Source organism: Cetorhinus maximus, chromosome 1 (genome assembly GCF_964194155.1).
Source record: "Cetorhinus maximus chromosome 1, sCetMax3.hap1.1, whole genome shotgun sequence".
In the NCBI taxonomy this organism is placed as follows: Eukaryota; Metazoa; Chordata; class Chondrichthyes; order Lamniformes; family Cetorhinidae; genus Cetorhinus; species Cetorhinus maximus.
The window spans coordinates 154,361,925-154,387,551 of NC_135879.1; the positions used below are offsets into that span (position 1 = coordinate 154,361,925).

A 25,627-nucleotide genomic window follows, 5' to 3' on the forward strand; every position below is an offset into this window, starting at 1 on the left:
GACGAAAAATTGGCCCAAGGATAGAAACAAGTCATGTTAATAGTTATTTTAGAATGGAGGGCGGTAGACAATATTCCAAGGTTCAGTGCTGGGGCCACTTAATGACTTGGACATTGGAATATAAAGTAGAATTTCATAATTGATGATACTAAACTTGGAGGTGTAGACAGTGAAGATAATGCCAACTGACTGCAACAGAAGATAGGCACACAAGTAGTGGACAAAATTTAATACAGGGAAGTGCAAGATGAAGCATTTTGGCAGAATGGATAGGGAGAAGCAATATGGAATTAATGGCACAATTCGTGTGTGTGCAAGGACAAAGGGACTTCAGTGCCATATGCAGAGATTTGAAGGTGGCAGGACATACAAGAGTGGTTAGTGTAGCAGACAGAATCTTAGAGGTCATAAAATAGTAGAGTACAAAAGCAGGAAACATAGGGCCGAGCCTGTATAAAGATCTGGTTAGAGCACAACTTGAGTACTGCACCCAGAGGGTCCTTAAGTGGGTCAAGGAGATTTACCAGAACAGTTCCAGGGACAAGGTATTTTAGATACAAAGTTGTGATGTAGAAGCTGTTGTCCTCCTTGGAGCAAAGGAGATCGTAAAGGTGTACAAGATTATGACAGGTTTAGATAAGGTAGACAAAGAAAAGCTGTTCCCATTAGCTGATAGTACAGGATTTAAGGTTTTGGGCAAGAGATGTGGGGGAATGAGAAGAACTTCAGAAAAAAAAAACCACAGCTAGCGGTAATGACCTGGAACCCATTACCTAATGAGGGCCATGAAAACGGAAATGATCAATGATTTAATAAAGAAATTGGATGGGCACTTATGGAAATAAACTGAAGGCACAAGGAATTGGACTGAGTGGATTGCTCTAGAGCGCTGGCATTGACTTGATGGGCTGAATAGCCTCCTTCTCTGTGATTCTATGACTGACTAAATTATGCTTTAGGCACCACAGGTAAAAGGAAAACTAAAAAAAGTACTTAAACTAGGAGAAAGAACTAAGAAACAAATAAAACAGAGTGGAAGGGCAGATTAGGCTGTGTGTTCTTTATACAAAGACACTTCAGTGCAACAGACACACAGAATGAACTAAATAGTATGACATGGCGCTGTCAGGCATTGGATACCATTCGGTAGGTCTTAATGAAGTCTTCGTAGTCTTTAGGTTAACTATGTATTAACTATAAGAACTACGTGCATATGTACAGTAAATAGTTCAAGCTTGGAGCTTTCTCTATGCTTGCTTGTGCACATGGCTCTGTCCAACACTAGGTGCATGTCATGTGTTCTCTTACATCACTGTGGGTGGTACTATACTCAGTTCCACATTAACCCTGGACGTATCAGAGCCTTATATGACAGATAACCATTAATGCAAGATGTTCAGAACTGGAGAAAATCAAAGCACCAAGTTATGAAGGGCTACAAGGTAAATTACGAAGGGGGAGAAGATTTAGTAATTAAGGATAAAACCACTTCAAATGATAAGGATATATAACAAGAGGCATGCAGGCAGTGGAAACTTGGTTTAGAGTTAGGAATCAAGGAAGATTTGAGAGAGAGAGCACTTGGTAGCAATTGAAGTGGTAAATTGGATAAAAGCAGGAATTAGAAAATAAAACATGCAAAGCAATGGTTTTACATGGGGATAAAAACAGAAAATGCTGGAAAAACTCAGCAGGTCTGGCAGCATCCATGGAGAGAGAAACAGATTTAACGTTTCAAGTCCACATGACTTGGTTTTAATGGGGGATTTATTTTCAGATCAACTGGAACAAACAAAATAGCATATCAGAAAGGTTAGTGAATTCTGTCTGTGGCCAGAATAATTTTCTAGAACAATATCCCCAAAGGGTGCATGCAATAACAGAAAATGCTAGAAATGCTCAGATCTGGCTGGATCTGGAGGGAAGCAGTTAACATTTTAGGTTAATGATTTTTCATCACAACAAGGTTAACTTGAAATATTAACTGCTCCTTGCCACAAATGCTGCCTGATCTGATTACTTCAGCACCTGAAGTATTTTGCTTTGATAAGGAGGCATGCAATAATGAGCCACATTTAGTTAACATCCTAATGGTGCATGCAAAGGCCTGGTTTCCTTGGCAGGTGAAGGCTGTGTGGATAGAGAGTAAACCATGTCTTCTGCTGTGATTGCCAAGCTTGCGATGAGGCGCCTGTTGGCCAAACGTCTACGGTTTCACCTAGCTGTGGCTTTTATTTTAGCTTTTCCGTAGCTGGTACCTTCAAGTTTGTAGTATGTGATTCCAGGAAGAGAGCATATGCTGACTTCTAGAAGAACTATGATGCCATGAAGGCATTTGAAGCCATGAGGGATGCTGGTGAGTTTGAAAGTGTGAAACCAAAGAAGTAAATTCTTGCAAAGGAAACTTGGAATGAGTGACAGGATTGTTCCTCCAATACACACTGGGAAATGGACACGAAAGGATATACTTTGTGCATTCTATACCTGATGTATCAATGAAACATTTAATTTTCTGACATAAAAACAATCAAGATGATTACACTGAGCTTTACCTAAGTCTTTGAAAGGGAGAAATGTGAAGAAGTCATGCTTCAGCTATACAAAGCCCTTGTTAGACCACACTTATTTTTGAGCGCAGTTCTGAGCAACACACCTCAAAGAAAGAGGGAGTACAGGGTGCTTTACATGAATGATGCCTGGATTTCAGATTATGAGACATTACACAAATTTGTGTAGCATTCCCTGAAATTTAGACAGTGGAAGGGTGATTTGATCAAATATATTAAGGGAACATAGTTTCTCTTTCCACTGGTTGGAGAGACTGGACTATGGAGCATATCCTAAAATTAAAGCTAGACCCTTCAGGAATGAAATGAGAAAACACTTCAGGTAAAGAATTGGTATGACATAGGCAGCTATTTGGCCCATCACGTCTGCACTGGCTCTCCAAAGAAGCAACTCAAGAGTTCCATTCTCGCACCTTCTCCCTATAGCCCTGCACATTGTTCCTTTTCAGCTAACAGTCCAATTCCCATTTGAATGCTTGCATTGAACCTGCCTCCACACCACTCAGGCAGAGCATTCCGGACCCTAACCACTCACTGCATGACAAAGTTTTTCCTCATATCACTATTGCCTCTTTTACGAATTACTTGAAACCTGTGCCCTCTCATTCCCTATCCTGTCACAAGTGGGAATAATTTCATGAGTAGGAATAATTTCTCCCTATCGACTGTCTAGACGCCTCATGATTTTGAATACCTCTAACAAATCTCCTCTCAGCCTTCTTTTCTTCAAGGAAAGAGTCCTAACTTCTCCAATCCAGCTTCATAACTGAAGTTCCTCATCCCAGGAACCATTTTCTGGAATCTTTTCTACACTCTCTCCAATGCTTTCACATGTTTCCTGAAATGAAGCGCCCAGAACTGGGTGCAATATACTCAGGCCAAACTAGTGACATATACATGTTCAACAAAACCTCTTTGCTCTTGTCTTCTATGCCCCTATTAATAAAATCCAGGATAGTGTATGCTTCATTAACTGCTCTTAACCTGCCACCTTCAATTACTTATGCATATATGCACCCAGGGCCCCCTGCAGCCCCTTTAGGAGTTGCGCCCCCTTTTTATACTGTCTCTCCACATTCTTTCTACTAAAATGAATCACTTCACATTTCTACATATGAACTTCATCTGCCACCTGTCTGAAGTTCCATGCTATCCCCCTTAGCTCACAATGTTAGAGTTTTATATCATCCAAAAATTTGAAATTGTGCTGTGTACATCAAAATCTAGATCATTAATTTGCATCATGAAAAAGGTGGTAGAAGTTTGAAACACTTCTGCAAAAAGCAATTGACGTTAGATCAATTGTTCATTTGAAAACTGAGAATAATAGACCAAATGCATAAAATGGATATGGGATAAATGCAGGCATATGGAGTTAGGTTGCAGGTCAGCTGTGATCTCAAATGAATAGTAAATAGACTTGAAGGTACTCCAGACAAATGTTACACAGGGAAGAGAAAGTTGTGTACTCATTAAAATCGCGTAGAAGTCGATCTTTCCACTTCATTCTTGGAAAAGACCCTCAAACACATTTGTCTAGACAAATGCACTCCAGGAAATTAACACCAATAGGATCAACCAAGTAGCTGCAACAATCAAATATAAAGTGCAGAAAGATTCACAAGGATAATACCAGAATTAAAGAGATTAAGAGATTATAACCATCAGCAAAGACAACAAAGAGATGACCAAGGGGTGATTTGATAGAGGGCTTCAAGATGAAAACATTGTCAGGTAAAGGCAGGGGAAGTGCTTGCACTCAAGGGAGTGTCTATAGTAAAAGATAATCACCAAGAAATTCAGGGAAAACTCATCCTTCCTCCCTGTCCCACCACCATTGTCTCTGCTATATCTGCTGCTTCAAAGTAACTGAAATCTGGCTACCAGTATTACTGCTGTTTCAGAACTAGGGACAATGTTAAAATCACAGCCTAACCACAGCACTATGTACTTTGTTACACAAGATGCAGAGCACAAAACATGGCCATTTGGTCCATCTGTCCATCCTAGTGTTATGCACCATGCAAGCTGCCTTCCAGTTCTGCCAACCATGCTTATTTCCACCCCATGCTTACTTATATTTGTCTTGAACACATCTGAACTATTTGCGTCAACTACCCTTGAGGGAATTGAATGCTTAGCGTGAACCAAGATACGGGGGCAAAGATTGTGACCAGAGAAAGATTAACTCTTGCAAAACAGCTTTCATGACACAGGACACCCCAAAGTGCTTTGGAGCCCATACAATACTTTTTAAATGTAACAGTGTAGGTGACATAGGCATGCAGCAGCAAAATTGCATTAAGGTCTCAAACCACAGTTCTGCCGAAGGGTCGTGAAGGCTCGAAACGTTAACTGATTTCTTCTCCACCGATGCTGCCAGACCTGCTGAGTTTTTCCAGGTAATTCTGTTTTTGTTTTGGATTTCCAGCATCCGCAGTAGCTTTTAGCTTTTTGTTTTTAACGATCTGATCTTGGTCAGTGGTAAGCTGTGTTTGCTGTCATTACTCCACTAGAAAGGACAGTGACTTAGGGTTTAGACATACTTAACCTAAAGAAGAAATCCAGAAGTTGCTGTCAGTGAATCTATGCTCCTGCACAAGGTGTGTAGAGGTTCCCACAGAATGCAATCTTCCCTGCAGTCACAAATTGACGAGGACTTCCATTAACAGTTGCACTGCAAAAACCCTGGTGTAAGTTGCACCGTGTTGAATCGGGCATAACACTGCTAAACACCCTCACTAGCCCTGAATAATGAGAAATTTGACAGTCCACAAGATTATGCCACATTTTAAAACAAACACCTCTCCACCCCAAAAAAGCCACTTTCTATCTTAAATTTATTTCGCTATCTGAAAGTTCAAAAAAAAGTGTTTAACTTCCTGGTTTGGTCCATGAATACTTCAATGTGATTGGCCAATTGGCTGCTTGCTGACATCATTGCATTTGCATGCCAGGACAGTATCTTGACTTGGCATCAGATTTAAACTGTCATGGGAAAGGGAAATTTCCACCAGAATGCTACATCTTTGTTGGCAGCAAAGGTTAGTGGCAAGCATCCTCACTTGGCAAAATCCAAGTCAAAGATAAGTTTTGGTATCATTTGTTGAGGGATAAATGTTGGGCAAGTAACAGGGAATGCTTATGCTCTTCCTTGAATAGTGCCATGGCAATTAGCACATCCGCTTGAACATGTAATTGGAAGCAAATGGATGGCACATGCCACTAATTTGCAAACAGCTGCCCAGAGGCTTTTAGTGGACTTTTGTGGGGCAAGTTATTGTAATCAGAGTTTGGTATATGGTACACTATCTGGGACCTGTGTGAATCAGACAAGCCACAGCATGTATTTTCAACAAAAGAGAAGAATCTATATTGAGGCACACAACACCTAAAGCTGGAAGTCTACTTTGAATGGTGTGCATCATGAACTTACAGGGAATGTTCGCACATATTTGCTGCCCCTGCCCATCCAGGTGACAGTTCATGGACCTGCAAGGTGCTGCCAAAGGAGCCTTGTCGAGTTGCTGCAGTGCATCTTTTAGATAGTGCACACTGCTGCCATTGTGCACGATGGTGGAGACAGTGGATGGGCTGTCAATCAAATGGGCTTTTTCCTGGATAGTGTCAAGCTTCTGGAGTGTTGAAGCTGCACTCATTCAGGCAAGGAGAGTATTCCATCACACCTCCTGACTTGTGCCTGGTAGATGGTGGAAAGCTTGAGGGCATCAGGAGGCAAGTTACTTGCCACAGGATTCCCATCCTCCGACCTGCTCTTGTAGCCACAGTATTTATATGGCTGGTCCAGTTCAGTTTCTGGTCAACGGTAATCCCCAGGATATTGACAGTGGGGAATTCCGTGATGCTAATGCCATTGAATGTCATGGGGAGATGGTCATTAAGTAACATTTGCTGCACAAATGTCAGGCAATCAGCCCAAGCCTGCATGTTGCCCAGATCTTGCTGGATATGGGCACACACTGCTTCACTTTGAGGCGTTATAAATGGTCAACATCAGTGAACATCCCCACGTCTGACCTTATGAAAGGGGAATGGTGATTGATGAAGCAGCTTGAGATGGTTGGGCTTTGGACATGATCCTGAAGAACTCCTGCAGGGAGTTCCAGGACTGATTGAGCTCCACAACCATGTTCTTTTGTGCTAGGTATGACTCCAAACAATGGAGAGTCACCCTGCTGCTGCCCCCCTGCCCAATTCCCATTGGCTCCAGTTTTGCTATTGCTCCTTGATGCCACAATGTCAAATGCAGCCTTGATGTCAAGGACAGTCATTCCCACCCAAGTTCAGTTTTTTTTGTCCCTGTTTGAACCAGGGCTGTAATGAGGCCAGGAGTCAAGTGGCCCTGGCAGAGCTCAAACTGGAAGTGAACCGAGAGTCACAAAGTACAAAAGAAAAATGATGGAATTGAGACAGAAAAAGTTATTTAGAAAATACAATTAAAATCTGAATGAAATTAATTTAACAAATGTTGCTCAATGCCAATGCAGCTGTTTGGTGTCATCCCATTAAAAATTCCACTTGAAATGTTAAGTCTCATCTTTTCTTGGCTACTGTTTAGTGGATAACTGGGGCACAAGTATCACAACTGAACAGCGTGTTCTAATGACAAATGAGGCAGTCTAGCAGAGCTCATGTAGCAGCACAGCAAATTGAACAGCATTTCCAGTCATGCCCCTTCAATTGTTCAAGCTGTTTTTGTTTATCTCCACTTTTAGTGATGGCATTATGACCTTGAAGGCTTCGTAGGGAACGCAGAACAGGTAAAATAAAAGCAAAACTGTGGATGCTGGAAATCCGAAAAAACAGAAAATACTACAAAAACTCAGATTTGGCAGATCTGTGGAGAGAGAAAGAGAGTTAACATTGAGTCCATATGACTTCAATAGAGCTGAAGACAAGTAGAAATGTGATAGATTTTATGTTGTTGAAGAGGAGTTGGGGGGGCTCTGGGGAGTGGAGCAAAATAGGTCAGGGATAGGTGGGAGCTCAGAGGTTTGAAAAAAAAAGTCATGAATACAATACAAAAGGGAGTGTTAAAGACCAAAGAAGGTGCTGATAATGGCACAAAGGTAGCAGAATGTGTTAATAGCAAAACAATGGTGAGTGCTCTAAAAGCAAAATATAAAAGTTATAGATGGCCCTGTGGGTGGAGGGGGTTGGGAAGAAAATTAGAAAAAGATCAAAATGGAGGACAGAGTTCAAGGTATGTAGTTATTGAACTCAATGTTAAGTCCAGAAGACTGTAAAGTGCCTAATTAGAAGAGGTGCCATGTCTCCATTTCTATGATAGACCGTCTACCATCATTCATTGCAAGTCCACCAACTCCCACAGCTAACTTGACTGCAGCTCTTCACACCCTACCTCCTGGAAGGACTCTATCCCATTCTCCCAGTTCCTCCATCACATCTGTTCCGACGATGCTGCCTTTCAAAACGTTGCTTCTGACACGTCTTCCTTCTTCCTGAGCTGAGGTTGCAACCTCCCCCTGTAGCTGACAGGACCCTCAACTGTATCTGACCCACCTCTGCCCTCACCCCTTCCGCATCTCTCAGAACGATTGTAGGGTTCCCCCTGTCCTCACTTTTCACCCCACCAGCTTCTGCAAAGAATCATCCTTTATTTCTGCCAACTCCAGCATGACGCCACCAAATGCCTTCCCATTGCCTCCCATCAGCACTCCATAGGGACTGTTCTGAGACACCCTGGTCCACTCCATCCACCCCCAACACCTCATTCCCTTCCCTTGCAAATCGCAAAAGGTGTAACACCTGCCCCTTTACCTCCCTCCCTCCTCACCATCCAAGGCCCCAAATGCTCCTTTCAGATGAAGCAGTGATTCACTTGCACCTCCTTCACTTTAGTCCACTGTATTTGCTGCTCCCAATGCAGTCTCCTCTATCTCGGGGAGACCAAAATGCAGATTGGGCAATTGCTTTGTGGAACACCTTCGCTCAGTTCGCAAGCATGACCCCGACCTTGCTGTCGTTTGCCATTTCAATTCACCATCTTGCTCTCATGCCCACATATCTGTCCTTGAGCTGCTGCAAAGTTCCAGTTAAGCCCAACACAAGCTGGAGGAACAGAACCTCATCTTCCGATTAGGCTCTTGACAGCCTTCTGGGTTTAACATTGAGCGCAAAAACTTCATATCATCAACTGTCCTCCAAAATGATCGAATGTTTTTTTAACCTCCAACAATGCACCCCTGCCCAAAAAAACAGGGCCATCTGTAACTTGTTTTGCTTTCACAGAGCATGACCCTTGTTCTGCTATTAACATTCTACTCTTATCTTTATGCCATTATTAGCACTTTCTTTAGCCTTTAACACTGCCATAAAACTCCCTTTGTCTTGTGTCCATGACATCTTTGTCAAATCTGACCTATTTTGCTCCACCTGCTCCACACACACCCGCCCTCTTCAGTATAAAATCCATCATATTTCTACCTCTCTTCACATCTGTTGAAGAGTCAGACGTTAACTCTCTCTGCAGATGTTGCCAGGCCGGAGTTTTTCCAGCATTTTTCTTATTACACTAGAGTAGGTAACCATGGTAATGATCTCCTGGTTTAGTGTATATCCAAGTTTGCAGCCAGCTACAGTGATGCATAATCAATTTTCCAGACACAAGGTATGCACCTTCAATGCATGAATTATGTAGAAGAAAAAGCAGCATGTTAATTCTCACCTCCTTGGAGCCATTAACACAAAATGTCACATTTTTATTGTTGTTTTGTATTTCCTATACTGTAGTTTCATGCCACCCCATGGCAATGCCTAGTACTGCAATGCAATAGCAATGATACATCATGTGAAAATAAAAGTCTGCATTTAACTTGCACCCAAGCAAAATCCAACATGAGTCAAGAATACAATGCCAGATAAGCAAAAATTAGAGATAAGGATAAGGTTTTGAAACTTATTCGTCTAAACTGGTTCTCTCAATCTAATAATGCCTTCAAATCAAAAAATGGAGCACTCTATATTCCTGGATTAATCAGCTTCCTCACCAGGAAAATTTGTACCATTTCCACAAAACAGTGGGTCATTACAAATTGCTTTTTGAAGACAAGCACTTGAAGCAACATAACAGCCAATTTTCAAACTACCAGCCAACACTAAGATTGAAAGGACCTGTAAGTTTAGCAGATTCAAAATTAAAATACTTGTCCACATACAGCAAAACCTGGACAAAATTCAGCATGACCAGGCAATGTCCATCTCAAACAAGAGAATCTAACTATCTCCAGGCTCAACATTCAATCCCCTCTATTAACATCCTGGGGGCTATTGGACCAGAAGTTGAACTGGAGCAGCCATACTAATACTGTGCAGAATTCCCAGCCTCTGACCCACTTTTGTAGGCAGGGATTAACTCACCTCCTGACTCCCCAGACACTGTGCACCATCTATACAGCACAATTAGTGGAATGGAATATTCTGCACTTGCCTGGATGAGTGCAGCTCCAACACCACAAGCAGCTCCACACCATTCAGGACAAAGCAGCCCACTTGCTTGGTACCCCATCCACCACTGACACACAGTGGCAGCAGTGTACACCATCTACAAGATGCACAGCAGCAACTCACTAAGGTTCCTTCAATAGCACCTTCCAAACCCATGACCTCCATCACCTCGAAGGACAAGGGCAGCAGATGTATGGGAACACCACCAGCTGCAAGCTGCCCTCCAAGCCCCACACCATCCCAACTTGCAACTATATCACCGTCACTGGGTCAAAATCCTGTAACTCTTAACAGTACTGTAGGTATACGTGGACTACAGGGGTCAAGACAGCAGTCCACCACTTTGTGAAGGGCAATTAGCGTAGGGCAAACACTGGCCGAGCCAGTGACACCCACACCCTGTGACTGAATTAAAAGTGTTTTCCCCATTCTCAGTTGACCTTCACAACATCTGCAGGGGGAGGCAGTGGTATTATCACTGCACTGGTAATCCAGAGACCCAGAGTAATGCTCTGGGGACCCAGGTTCAAATCCCACCACAGCAGATATTGGAATTTGAATTCACCAAATATCTGAAATTAAGTAGTCTAATGATGACCATGAAACCATTGTCAATTGTCATAAAAACCCATCTGGTTCACTATGTCCTTACCAGGTCTGGCCTACGTGACCGCAAACCCACAGCAATGTGGTTGACTCTTAAAAATGTCCTCTGAACAAGGGCAATTAGGGATGGGCATTAATGCTGGCCAAGCCATCAACACTCCCATCCCATGAACAAATAGATATATCTGAATAGACTCGCAGTTCACTAGTTTCATTTACTGTTGTGCAACACTTGCCAGATAATGGGCATCTCTGAGAAAGCCCAGGTAACCTTCTCAATCTTCAACAGCACCACGAGTGTCCCAAACATCTTAGAAGCCTCTAAACAGAAGCTGTTCTGGACTCACCATTATAAAACTTGAAAAAGAAAAGTATATACCGGGTACTTGGCTGATCTGTTAACCCTCAAAGCCTCTACAGCATCTTCAAGACCAAACTCTCAACCCTCATCAGGACAGGATTGGTCCCAGTGCTTGTTGGCAGTGAGGGATATGCCAGGCCATAAATGTACAGATTGCAGTAGAATACAACAACAAGTCTACAGTTCCCTGAAGGTGGATAAGGTGGTAAAAGCATATGGAATTGCTTTCCTTTATTGAACGAAGTATTGAATACAAAAGGAGGGATGTACTGATGGAACTGTATAAAACCGTTGATTAGGCCACAGCTGGAATTGCATACCAAGTTCTGCTCACCACATTACAGGGATAACAATTGCTGCAGGTATACAGGAGGTATACAAGAATGTTGTCAGAGCTGGTAAATTGCAGCTAGGTGAGGAAAGATTGGATAGGCTACGGTTGTTTTACTTAGAACAGAGGTGGCCAAGGAGTGACCTAATTGAGGTGTACAAAATTATGAGGGGCCTAGATAGGGTAGACCCTGAGCTGAGGGGTCAATTACCAGGGGGCATAGATTTAAGGCAATTGGTAGAAGGGTTAGAGGGACATAAGGAAACATTTTTTCGCCCAGGGGATGGTGGGCATCTGGAATTCACTGTCTAAATTGGTGGCTGAGGCCAAAACGCTCAACGCATTTAAAAAGGTACCTGGATCTGCACCTGAAGTGCTGTAACCTGCAAGGCTATGGACCAGGTGCTGGAAAGGGGGATTAAAAGTGAGCAGCTAGTTTCTTTTTTTGGCTGGCGCAGGCACAATGGGCTGAATGGCCTCTTTCCGTATCATACCTTCATGGTTCTAAAGTTCTAATTTTTCTGCTCTTGATGGCCCATAGCACCTCAAAGAATGCCCAGTTTTGACCTGCTAGATTTGTTCTGACTCTATCCCATTTGGCATGGAGGTCATGCCATACAGCTCTATGCATGTTATCTTCAGTGTGAAGACAGGACTTTGTCTCCACAAGGACAATGCACTGGTCACTCATACTATGTCATGGACAGATGCAGAGGCAGGCAGATTGATGGACAAAGTCAAGTAGGTATTTCTAGTGTTGTTAATCTGACCTCTAGCAGCTATGCCCTTCAGGATTTAGCCAGTTCAGTCAGTACCCAGAGTATTTCACATTGTGCCCTTGCTGCAGTCAGTGCTCCAAATAGTGTTGAATGTGGAGGAGTACTTAATCATCTGAGAGGTCATTGGCTAGTCAACTGAAGGCAGTTTCCTCCTGGTGTGACAGGACATACACAGGAATGGTCATTGAAAGGCACGATTCTAAATATAACACTGATTATCAAGTTGTTGTTTGACAAGCCTGTGAGACAGCTATCCCAGTTTTGGCACAAGTGCACAGATGCTAACAATGAGAGATTTGTGGGGAGAATGGACTGGATGTACCTTTGTTGTATCCGAATCAAATGTCTAGGTCAACTTCAAATGGTCTGTCTGGTTTTATTATAACTTCTCAGTGGTGTGTGTGTGCACGTGCGTGCACGTAACAGAGGCTTTATAAAGTGGTTACATTTTGGGACTCAAAGGTAACATGGATGAAAGGTGGTGGTCATCTAACTTGATGCCAAATCTGTCCAACAATAAGCCTGGGTGCTTGGTTACCATTGGGACAGGGATGCCCAGGTGCAGCCTTACTGTTTGAGGTCCACAATTTTCATATCTGAAACAAAGGGGGAGGGTGCGCGGGAGAGAGCGCAAAGTCTTTGTGGTCAACCAGGCAGAGGGTGGGGGGGGGGGGGGGGGGGGGGGGGGCATGGAAAGAAAACACATTTGTGGCAATCCAAATACTCTGGAAAATTCATCCTGGTGTGGCCACTGGAAGGAATCACCAGGACTGGATCTTACTGCTGGTGGCAGGTTCAGGATTGCTCCTGAAAGAAAAGCACCCACTTGACATTAGGACTCAGCAAAGCAGGGAGAAGTGAACCTGTTGAAAGCTGAGTGATGTTGCACTGGTTTCTTTGAGAGATGCAATCTTGCAGAGAAGATCAACTGTTACGGGGGGATTTCACTCATGTTAAAAAAGTTAAGGGGGGGGGGGATATCTTCTCTGTAGTAATGTTTCATTGATGTTGCTTTTAGTTGTCTGTTACAGTAAAGACCTTAAAACTTTGCCATACAATTCCTTTAGGTCATACACTGGAATTCTAAAGCTTCAATCTCCACAGGGATCACGATATTTAATACAACAAAGTAGCTTGCTAGACCATTTCAGAGCACAGTTAAAAGTAAAAATTACATTGTTGTGGGTCTGGATTCACATGTAGGCCAGACCCAGCAAGGCAGGTTTCTACCAAAGGAGGACATTGGTGAGCCAATTGGGTTACGATAATCTGATGGCTTCATAGTTATCATTTATGCTAGCTTTGAATTCAGATCTGGAATGAAATCGCACTAATTTGTACTCATGTCTCTGGATTAGTCCAGGCCTCTGGATTACTACTCTAGTAACACAACCACTGTTACTGCGCCCAATTCTGTCAACATTACCTACATCCCAGGAGAAAACTTAGCATGAACTGAGCCATATAAGTCACTACGTAAAAAAGGTAACCATGAGGTTCCCAATCCAGGTTAAGTATCATACAGATAGTTGTCTGCGTGTGCACAACACCCTTTAAGGGAGAATACCTGGTCTCCTTGCCAATCTGCCTGTGCAAATCTTTAGTCGGACACAAAACATGGGGACTGACACTTGAAGGCACAGTTGGCTTAATACCACCCAGAGCAACTATCCATGCCAGCAATGTCCAAACCCTGAGAATAAATGAAAAATCTGGTAAGACAGACCAACTGTTGTGTAAAATGCGATAGTATGCTTTGGGTTTATTCTTTGTTTAATGCCATAGATGTTTTTTTCATAAGCCATTATTGAATTGTTTGCTTTCTACAGCATCTGTATGCCCAGGATCCCAAGGATTCACAACATACCCAGCAAGTTGAAGGTTTTCAGTGACACCATTGGGTTCCCTACATGACTGGCATGGAGAAAAGTAGTTCACATATTAATATAGATTCCACACCTAAAGAGAAAAAGTTAGAGACCTGTAGCAAAGAGCTTGAATAGAGTAGAGAAATTAAAGAAGAATTTCTGCTTTTCACACAATTGGCAATCTTGTCACAAATTGCACTTGTGTTCCAAAATGAAGTTATTGTTCAAGTTTCTGATCAGCTCATTTGTATAAGCAAAAACCATCCATGAATTAGCACAACTGGACAAATGCATAAGGCAAATAAATTAGAGTGGCTGTGGTGCTCTGGAATTCCCTTCCTAAACCTATCCTTCCCTCTTTCCTCCTAAAATGCTCTTTCAAATCCACTTCTTCAACCAAGTCGCAAGATTGCATGTTACTCAATCAGTCCTCGTGAAGTCACTAAAGATAGTTAAACTTTTAACTTTTAAAGTTGTTTAGCTGAATATAATTGTGATAAACCTATTTTAAGTCAGGATGTCTAGCCTATTACCTGCAAGTAACCTAAATTTAAACTGAAAAAGGCAAAAAAAAAAATTAAGAGCATTTCCAAAGAGCACCTCTGAAGTTGTCTTGGCACAATATGGGCACAGTGGAAACTCAAATGGTGTTTCAATCTGCGTGTGTGGGCAGCTGAATGAGGCCATGTGCTTATGAACTACTGCAAAACGACAGCAGAAAAGGCAAAAAAAAATGTTCTTGAAAATCTATGACCTTTTGCATTTGTTTGAGCAAATTGTGGAGAAACTACTGCAACCTAATGGAGTTGCTACCCACTATGAAAATAATATCCCAGGCATGTCAAAAGTCTAATTCAACACTTAATTCCCAATATCTAAACAAACCTTGTAAATATTAACTTCCAGTGAAAATAATGTTTTCCCCTGTAGCATCAAGGTGTGATTATTTCTATTCCACAAGCAAAATTAAATTAAAAAAAAATACTCCTGTTCTTCTCTTCACCCAATTTTGCTCTGAGTAAACTGTACATAGCACTAAAAAATAGCTAGTTTTAAAATCACCCCAATGACATTATGGTACAATAGAAAAAGACCAAGTCATTGTGCAGCCTCAAGACTATATAAATACAAGCAGAACACATTACTGCTATTATGGTGTTGAAATCCCAGGTTCAGTTCATCTGTCACAATTCCCCATAATTCAGCCAACTTTGACCACATGCACAAAACTCAGTTACAAAAGATTAAAAATAGCAACAAGGGCACTTTCAACTGCTTTGATGCTATAAATATCTACTTAAACTATTTCATGCTTATATGTGGCAATACACTGCTTTCAATGACTGATCTATTTTCCTGAACAGCATGAGAAATTCTGGTACAAGAATACAGAAACCAGTACAAGTGCCTCCACATTGTCAACGCATACCCATCTTCAGTTTAAAATCACCTAGAACTGTCATGTCACTGGAGCTCAAATTAAAAAAGAAAATGCGACAACTGTAGAGCTGTTAATTTTAATTGACTACCAAGTGAAAGGGTGCATTAATGACAAAATTTGGGTCAGTCATTACTGAAAACTGTTGCCATAAAATAAGTTCTAACCCTACATGTGGCAATCTCTCCATTTACCAAGTTTTCCAAAATTGATTATTCCAGGTTTTGTCTTGGCACTAACAGAACTGCCAATTGTGAAACATTCGTAAAGTGATCATTTTGTTTTCAAACAGCACATAATCAAGCACCCATGGTTTCCCAAACTAAAATAAATAATCAGCACATGTAAGCAGATGTAGCAGCTCTCAATTTTAGTCAAGACTCTAAAATTAAACTTCTCAATCAGGCTCAAATTTCAGGATTTTTCACAGGCTGCTACCTTGGAGAACATATTTTCTACTTGCACAAATATGAAAAATTGCTTTCAGGTTTTTTGGAGACTGATAATCGACTTCTGGAAACATCATTTCAACTTAAGTTCAGGAACACATTGCCAATTGTTAAATCCTTGATCTGTTTGATTACAGCACTCTGCACCTTTACACAAGGTTAGGTTAGAATTGAAATGAAAACAAGCAGAGGTACTACTCTGCCTTTTCCTTTGATTGCTGCTTGAGGAACCAGTTTGGAATTGGGTTGATGACAACCTGCTTATTGTGAAATGACTAGACAACAGCTCTGGAAGCCCTGTTTGGCTTTTTTTTTTAAAAAAAGCATTATAGAAGGTTGTGGTGTAGATTTTTAAAAAAGCATTATAGAAGGTTGTGGTGTAGATTAATTTATAATCCATTATCCAAGTTCAATTAATTTGACTGCTTATATATTAAAACAGAGAGTACCAAGTATCATCTTCTGACCAGCATATTCATCTGAACACTTGAGTCCAGATGATTAAATGCGTATCAAAGCTAACTGTGTTTTTAGCTATCACTAGGATGGTTTACATTGAGGGTGGAGTGCCATTGATGGCACTTCCACATAGTCATCTATAGTTTGGAGATGCAAAAGCATTGGAGAGCTAGTTTGTCCCGAGTTTTGATGCTGTCATCAAGTCTCCACTTACAATTCTTTTATATTTGGTGCTTTTCTAGTTCTTGTAAAAGCGTGATGTCTATACGTTGGCTTCCTGGGTTTATATGGTTTCACAAATTTCTGAGCCTACAAGTCAACTGACAGAATAAGGGTGACATTTTTAGCAGTTTTAATCTAGAAAGTCAATGCAGAGGGCACTCTCTAATGACCAAACTACAGAACAAAAAAGTTTCTTTCCTCATGGGAATATAGATCAGCTTTAAATTGGAATGCAAGAAAATTAAATGACAGGACGTGTGTGTAAGATAAAGGATCTTGGAGCACGGCACTTGATTTACCTATGGATGATTGTGAAAGTAGATTAAGTGTAGCTCCATATGACCTGTTAAAGCCACTAATGGAGGTTTATAAACTCAACCTAAATTTTCTCTTAGCAACACTCTCTCCAACATGGGGATCAGGAAGATAAGTCAGGTGGCCAGTAGATTAGTGGGAATAGTGTCAAGAAAGCAAGGTGTGCTCAGAAGGAACGGAGGTAGAGATAACAGACACAAAAGAATGATGTGAGTTCATCTTCAAGCAGGTGAACCTAAGCAAGTGCAACTTGGTGGGCTTGGGGAAGGGAGGGAAGCAACAAGGCAGCTGATCGGATGGTCTCAAACTTCGTGACAAGGTGGTCCATGGAGCTCCTTGCACTTGGAGATGACAGAGGGATTTGAGGAGAGTTTGTAATAGCTAAAAGAAATCTTAGCATTTCAGGATGATTTTGGAATAGTGAACAGTTTTGAAAGACTTGAGCAGGGCCCTGGAATACTTTGAGGTCCAACTAGTTCTAGAAATAAAATGGCAAATCAGTTGTCCGTACATCCATTCAAGTCCATTGGAGTCGAGAGGAGAGAACAGCCATAGTGGGAGAGTGGCCAGAGTGAGAGAGAGAGTCACGGTTTTATTGGCAAAGATAGGGGGGTGAGGGTATGTTTTAGTAAATCAGTAGCTGCAAAAATGTTAATGGAGTACCTAAGGCTAGACAGTTGGGATTTTGAAAACGCAGTTGCAAGTGAATTTGGTGGTGGGGTGTGGGGGGGGGGGGGGGGAGAAAGAGAGAGAAGAGAAAGAGAAAGAAAGGTGCAGAGGGCAGGTCAAACCATTTTAAAGCCATAGTGCCACTGCCTTAGCAGGGTTAAGCAGAGTGGTTTCAATAAAGGAAGTTGTCATCATTGCTCATTTTCCTATCACTGATATGATGTCAACATACCAAGTTCACAGGTAGCAAATATTTTGTTCACAATTGAACAGATATTGAAGAGGGCCATGACAACTGATTTGCTCGCAGAGTCCACAAGATCAGCAGGAAGGCAAGATTAACAGGAAGGAAATTGGCAAGGAGAGCCCCAGCCCCCAAACATGCTGGATACTAAGATACAAGTGGGTAGAGTGGGGTAGTTGGGTTGCTATTCATTCTGGCAGCAGAGAGTGCCTCAATGAGCCTTTGTTGGATGTTAAGGGAGGCACCTCCCAATTCTTCAGTTACGTGGCAAGGTTGGAAAAGTTGGAGTTGTTTTCTTCAGAACGGAAGTCCCTCACCCGGGTCAAATTCGTGTTATCCTACACTACACCTTTTCTTGCAGTATGGCTCCAGGACTAAGTTAGGCTAAGGTTATTGCTATTCTAGCACAATTTATTTGCTTTTATGCTCTATTGCTCCATTTATAAAGTCAGGTGCAATCATCTCATCAACTTGCCCTCCATCTTTTAAGGATTCGTGTACCTGGACAGCAGGACATCTCTCCTTATTTACATTTTCAAAATTGCACTATTTAAAATGCACCGCCCTCCTGAAAAGTCCTTCACATTTCTCTGCTTTGAACTCCATCTGCCATGCTCCTGTCCACTTCACCAATCTCTATCTCACCCTGAAACCCATAACAATCTTCATGACCATCTACAAAACTTGTTGTAGTAACTGCAAACTTTATATGGTATTCCCTATACCCAAGTCTAGGTCATTTTTACATTTAAAACATCTGTTTGACTACCCTGATCAACTTATTACCTCAAGCAATTCACTCAAGTTAAATCAGACAATTTGCCTTTAACAAATCCATGCTGGCTGATTAACCCATACCTTTCCAAATGAAAGTTACTTAGTTCCTGAGAGTGGTTTCCAAGAACTTCCCTTCCATGATGTTAGACTGACAAACCTGTAATTTCCTTGTTTACTCCTTCCCTCTAAGGTATAACGTCAGCAACTGTAGAGTCCTCTGGATACCACATTAGTAGCAATGAGGATTGAAAGATTGTCAACAATGCCTCCACTATTTGCGCTTCTGTCAGCAACCAAGGATGCATTCCATCTGGACCAGGTAATTTACCAGCTTTCAGTAATTTTAGTACATATTCTATTATCTTGTCCATAGCTTCCAACATCTTTTAATGTAACCTTCATCCTTAAAAACTTTAGCCATGTCCTTTGCCTTTGGATGTTTAGGCCAATTTGTTACCTGGCTGACCACTAACACTTGTATACAAAATGGAGAGATTCAATTTAATGTTGCCTGGTAATCCTTATGTAACCTGTCTTTCCAGTCTTCCTAATTATTAACCGAATCATGCTCATAAAACAAAAAGGCAGAGTTATGCCAAAATTTATTTTAACCTGTGTTTCCTTCATCATCCAGGGTACATTATTTTCTACCATTCTTCAAAAAGGAGTATTTCAAAAGGCCTAGTTTGTACCCAAATTCTCTTTCCCAAATGCCCTCCACAGCTGCAATGCCCTACAGTCATCTTTCCAAATACCTGGGAAAAGTCCTTTCTCAAATCACTACAATGTAATCCAGGCATTGGGGGTCTTGCCTGCTGTGTCACCTCCTTTCTAGGAAAGCCCACCATATTATGCACCAATCAAGCATTCCCCGGTATCAAGGGCAGCAGGTGCAGAAATCCACACCCTGCTCCAACCAAGAGTTGCCAGTGGCCAGGAGATATCCATTACAGGCAGTGCCAGCAGGAACAATGGCAGCTGCTGGCAATGCACCCACCAGAGAACCAGAATCAATGAGGAGCAAAGGCCAAAATGATGAGAGAGAGAAGGATGGGGTCCGAGAAGAGGAGAAACCCAGCAAGGTGGATGTGGATCTCATGGACACCCACCTTCCCGATGTAGGTCCCTTAGTCAGTCAGTCACCGAGTGCCTTTGAACAAGGGATTTGCCGCACCCCCCCCACCCCTCTGCCCTGACCACTGCCCAGGGAACCCACAAGCAAACAGGATTTTTCAGGCTCTCTGTACAGCAACTCCCTGCCTGCTGCTGGTTGAATACTAGCAGAGGGATGAGGCTTCCAAGTGGACATTCCTCAATCGGCAGCAGGACAGGCAGACTGTCCACGAGCCTTCCTGCTGTGGCCTTAATCAGTGCAGAGATGGGGAAGGCAGCAAGATCCACATGCAGTGTCCTCTTGCCTGATTAAATACCACCCTGCCTCCAAAAACTCACCAAAAGGAGGGCATCAAATTCTGCCCATGTGTGTATCCCCCTTCCCTTCCTTCTGCTCCTTTAGGAAGTTGTTTATTTGTTAATCTATTTTCAACTCAAAGCATCAGTACATGTAACATGAACCTAAGAATATAAGAACAAGGGGGAACAGGCCATTTGGCCCCTCAAGTCTGCTTCACCATTTAATACGATCATGGCTTCAACTCCACTTTCTCTGCCTGCTTCCCATAGCCCTAGACTGTCTTATAGATCAAACATCTGTAACTCATCCTTGAATATATTCCATTACCCAGCCTCCATTGCTGTCTGGGGCAGAGAATTTCAAAAAAAGCTTAATGACCCTCAGCAGAAATTCTTCCTCATTGCCATCGTAAATGGGAGACCCCTTATTTTGAAATGGTGTCCCCTATGATTTTCCAGTATGGGGAAACCATCCTCAGCATCTACCCTGTCAAGCCACCTCAATCTTATGTTTCAATAAGATCAACTCTCATTCTTCTGAACTCCAAATGAGTATAGGCCTGCCTGCTCAACTTTTCAGCCCAGGAATCAGCCAAGCGAACTTTCTCTAAACTAACGCCAATGCAAATGTATCCTTCAAGACAAGACACCTCTAGCTGCGGTCTCACCAACACATCATACAGTTGTAGCAAGACTTCCCTACTTATATAGTCCACCTGTCTTGCAACAGTAGTTGCCTACTTCCCTACTTATATAGTTTATATAGTCCACCTGTCTTGCCTTAATCACTTTCAAAATCTGCATTCTAACTTTGTTAATCATGAACTAACCTGTTCTCTTCAGTTGCTGGCAATGTTCTAAACATTGACAGATTTCTTTTGCGTTGTACTTAATTATCTGGTATTTATGCTAACAAGTTATGGTTGGATGAGGGAGGAAACAGGATGAATGCTAACAAAAATTAAAGAACCTCAGTTCAGCACAAGCAAGAAGGACTGAATGGCCTCCTGTGATAATGTTCTAATTGATGAAACACCCAAATGACTGAAGATTTATTTTTCCAGCAAGGGCAGAAGAAAGAAGTTTATTGCTTAGCTGTACTTTGCCATGAATCTACAGATCTGATTTCATTGATTGACGCATACCCTGGAACCTGCTTTTAGCAAACTTACTTCCCATCTTCAGAATGGGCTAAGGGAGCGTTGCCACTCTGCCATTGATAAGTCCTTAAATAGGTGAGGCAATACTCTTTATGCTGTTAATTCTCACTACTGCATATGCATTTATTTTGGCACAAGTCAGGAGTGTGATGGAATACTCCCCACTTGCCTGGATGAGTGCAGCTCCCACAATACTCAAGAAGTCAGGACAAAGCAGCCCGCATGATTGGCACCACATCCACAAATATTCATTCCCTCCACCACCAACGCACAGTAGTAGCAGCAATGTGTACAAGATACACTGCAGGAATTCACCAAGGCTCCTTAGACAGCATGTTCCAAACCCACAACCATAATCTAGAAGGACAAGGACAGCAGAGAGATGGGAACACCACCACCTGGAAGTTCCCCTCCAAGTCATTCACCATCCTGACTTGGAAATATATCACCGTTCCTTCACTGTCATTGGGTCAAAATCCTGGATCTCCCTTCCTAACAGCACCGTGGGTGTACCTACACCACATGGACTGCAGTGGTTCAAGGTGGCAGCTCACCACCACCTTGTCAAGGGCAACTAGGGATAGGCAATAAATGCTGGCCCAGCCGGTGAAGCTCACATCCCATGAATGAATATAAAAAAAAGCCTTGAACATGTTAACCCAAGTGGTGCAGAAATATGTTTATTTCTCTCCCCATAGATGCTGAGTGTTCCCAGTCTTTTTATTTTCTCTTCAGATCGTCAGACGGCAGTATCTTCTTTGAGATTAAAAAAAATCTGCTGCTGGGCATACAAGCTAGATATTTCATCTTACAGAGCACCAGTGCAGACATGGGCTGAATGCCTCCTTCCGCACCATAACAATTCTGTGATGCGGAGATCAGGAAAACAAGGCTAGATATGAATTACACCGCTTTAACTTTACAACCAGTAAACACACAATTATGGGTCATCTAAGTAGATCAACAGTTTGGCCCTGATTGTGGTGTAATTATAGCAAAAACACTGCACATTCTGTGCAACTCAGCAACATCTGGTATTCACCCACATGCAATTAAAAACAAATCCAAAAGTTGTTGTTGGCAATTCTCTGTTCAATTCCAGACAGCAATCTTCAGAAGTCACTGAACCAAACTGGTTTTTACACTGTGATACTGTTAAAATTCAATGCCCCCTCCCCTCCAAAAAAACCCATTTTGTTAAATGTGTATTGAGTTTACAACAGTGCACCAATTTGTAATTACTGCGCAACCTCTGATCCTGCAAAAAAAAAATTGGTGTTTTTTCAAATTTAAGGTGAAAACTAAGATATTGAAATGTTCCAATCTTTGCTTTAAAACTTACAAAAATGCTAAATCAGTGCACTTAAACTCATGGGCTTGTTCTAAGAAAATGGGGTCTTCAGTAAACGATACTTCTCAGAATAGGTATATAATTCTTATGGAATTGGTAAGCATAGCATAAGGCCAACTCAGAGAAACTGTTTTCTTTTGCGAAGGTCTCTTGGTTCAAGCTTCCACATTGACATTCCTAAGCTGATAGGATGGTGCCTTGTAACCTCTTATTGTACAAGTGCTCGGTAAGGGCTAGCAAGTGACCCTCAGCATCAGGTAAACTAAAAAGTTACCAAGCTGAGTAATGGATTTGGGTGTTTGGTTTGGGTGTGGAGAAGGGCAGCAATGGTGGGGTAAGGAGAATGAAGGGGAGCTTTCTGACATCTTGGGTACCTGTCCTGTTGGTTACCAAAGGTTCAACCCCTAGATGTATATCAACGAATGCTCAGAGGCGAGGGACAGTTCTCGTCAGGCAGGCACCTTCTTCAGATGGAAGATGGGCCAAGGAAAATGGAGTTTGACAAGGGAAGAGTTCCCTAACACTTCGGCTGAAGTGTAGAATGCTAACACAAACTGGGAATAGTACAGATTGCGCCCAACGTCCATTGTCCTCTGGGATGAGAGAACCGCTCTCATTTTCTCCCCTTCTCTTTAGCTGCTGCACCATATCTAAACTGTTGCTTCTTAACCTGAATAAAACTACTTCAAAATTACTTAAGAATGCTTGACTGCTTTGAGGTATCTGTTGCTCCCAAACTCAATCTTACATTATGGTAAGAGAACTCATCCTTGTGATTAGTTGCTTGATCGTACTGTTGCTTAACACCTGAAGATCTACTTCACTTCATGCCAAATTCAAATTACCATTGGGAAAAGGTGAAATCTATGCCACAGAGAAAACTAGAGCTTTGTTGACACCTTTCTTCAAGGCACCATCAGTTCACCACTCATTCAACATCTGGGCCATTAACTTCTGATTATTTTCTTGCATCCAGACTGTTCAGCATTTTTGATTGCCCCAACATCTATTTGGAAATGTTAATGTCCATGTTAGCTGTGATCCTAGGAAGCAAAATCTTTAGAATACCCTGGCAGCTATAACTACTTGAGCCAAGCTCAAATGAGTTAAATCACAACCAAGATAGACATGGAATGCCCATTGCATTGAGAGAAGCATGTGGTTTAGACACCCCAACTGAACTAGAAAATACATTTCCCAGATCTGATATTCTTGAATTAAACTAAACTCTGAAGAGGTTAAAATTGAGAAGCATTTTGTATGCTTTATAGTCAAGCATTCTCTCGCAGCAAAGTTGAAAACTCAAAAGTTTAAAAAAAGGTTGTAAACAACAATGACAGCTGGCAGATTAGCATAATTAAGGGTGCCAAAGGTCCACTGAATTCAATTAATAGGCAAGCATCAGCTTCCTTACCCAATCCATATGCATAGCCTATGGTGCAACTTATATGCATGACAACCATGTGTAGACAAATAGTTAGAACATTATCAGAACAGCACCCCAAAAATCAATTTTCATAAAGTCGTTTAAATATGCAAACTTAATTCTTGTACTCTTTCTCCCCACCCCCTCCCTCCTCTTCCCACCCACCCCCCCAAATCCCCAACCCCAATTTCTTCTTAGAATGCGGACATTTAAGTAGCATTTATTCTAGGTTGTCAAGCAAATCAAAAGTCAAACATGTAACTCCATTCTTGTACTATTTGTAAGCCAGACCTGATAAAGATGACAGGATGCCTTTCCTGAAGGTCATTACTGAACTAGTTGGGCTGTGTTGTAGTTGACAGAAATGGCAATTTATGCTCTTTTTCTGGTCATCTCCATTTTACAACTCGCTGAGTTGGATTGGAACTCATCTTCAATTACTAGCCCTGATGTTACTCAGCCAAAAAACTTAAACTAGCAGGCAAATAATTCACAATTTTACAATTTTCACAATTTTAGTAAAGTGCATAGAAGGATATATTTTTGAAGTCTAGCACTTTCAAAAATTGAAAGGCACATCAAGCTTTCAATCAAAAATTCTCTGTTTAAGATTCTTCCAATATGCGGAATTTCACTTCATGCCACAGCTTGATGGGTGTAATACACCAATGCTGCTTTTATTCAATTATTGGATAACAAGTCACCCACGTCGTTCGTTGACAAGGTAGACCTTACTTTGGATCATTAAAACCTTTATGATGATGATGCACCCAGGACATTCCTGGTATTCCCCACCTACAACTAATAGAACCTTATTTCTTTGTCACTGGCTTTAATGTTCCATTAATTGGGTGCAGTTTTCATTACTGGAAAATGATTCTCATCTAATCCAGAACCTGGAATGAGTGCAACTCCTACAGTATGAAAATTTCAATATTTTTTAAATCTGGAAATAAGCTGGAATCAGTTAAAGTGACCATGAAGCTGTCAGACTGAATCACTTCAAAAACATTAGATGCCCTTGAAAGGAGGACACCTATCTTTACTGGGTTTGGCCTATGTAAATTCAGTCCTGTCCTCTACGACATGGCTGAGAAAGGACACCTGTCTTTACTGGGTTTGGCCTACGAAAATGCAGTCCCGTCTTCTACCACATGGCTGAGAAAGCTGCTCGGTTATGTCAAAACTACTCCGCAGCCCACCACTTAAGATTTGGAAATGAAGCCAACCTTGCCAGCAACACACATCCAAGAATGAAATTAGTACAGCAAGTAAAAACTTAAAGCAACAGAGCATGACAATTCTTGTCTGTGGTAGATCATCCGTGTTAGAGTTGTTGCAGTGCATCTCACATACCGCAACCAGAGTTGTGCCAGGAGTGGAGTCGTGGAGAATACACAAATTGAAAGAAGCTGTGTTATCAAGCAGATTTCTGGCCTAGATGGTTGAGCATTCCAAGCTTTGTTGCAAATATGCTCGTACAGGCATAAGGGTGTATTCCATCACGCTCCTGAAAGAGGTTTTGAAGGGTCAAGGAGGCAACAGTACAAGCCTCTGCCCTGTTGTAGTCAAGATATTGACAGATGGACTATCCGTTAAGCCCAGTCAATGGAAAACTTCACAATCGTGCTTTCAAAACAATTTTAGTTCTCCAGTTGTTAGCTCTTAAAAACTGGCTTCCAGTTACTACTTACATTGAGCTAG

General features: G+C 41.8%; 1 protein-coding gene and 1 pseudogene across 2 annotated transcripts in view; one reads left to right on the forward strand and one right to left on the reverse strand.

The window, feature by feature from the left end:
* Window positions 1-25,627, reverse strand: part of LOC144684562 (microtubule-associated tumor suppressor 1 homolog) — a 213,847-nt gene that overhangs the window by 144,912 nt on the left and 43,308 nt on the right. The window lies entirely within an intron of this gene.
* Window positions 2,105-2,517, forward strand: LOC144689406 (cytochrome c oxidase subunit 6C pseudogene; annotated as a pseudogene).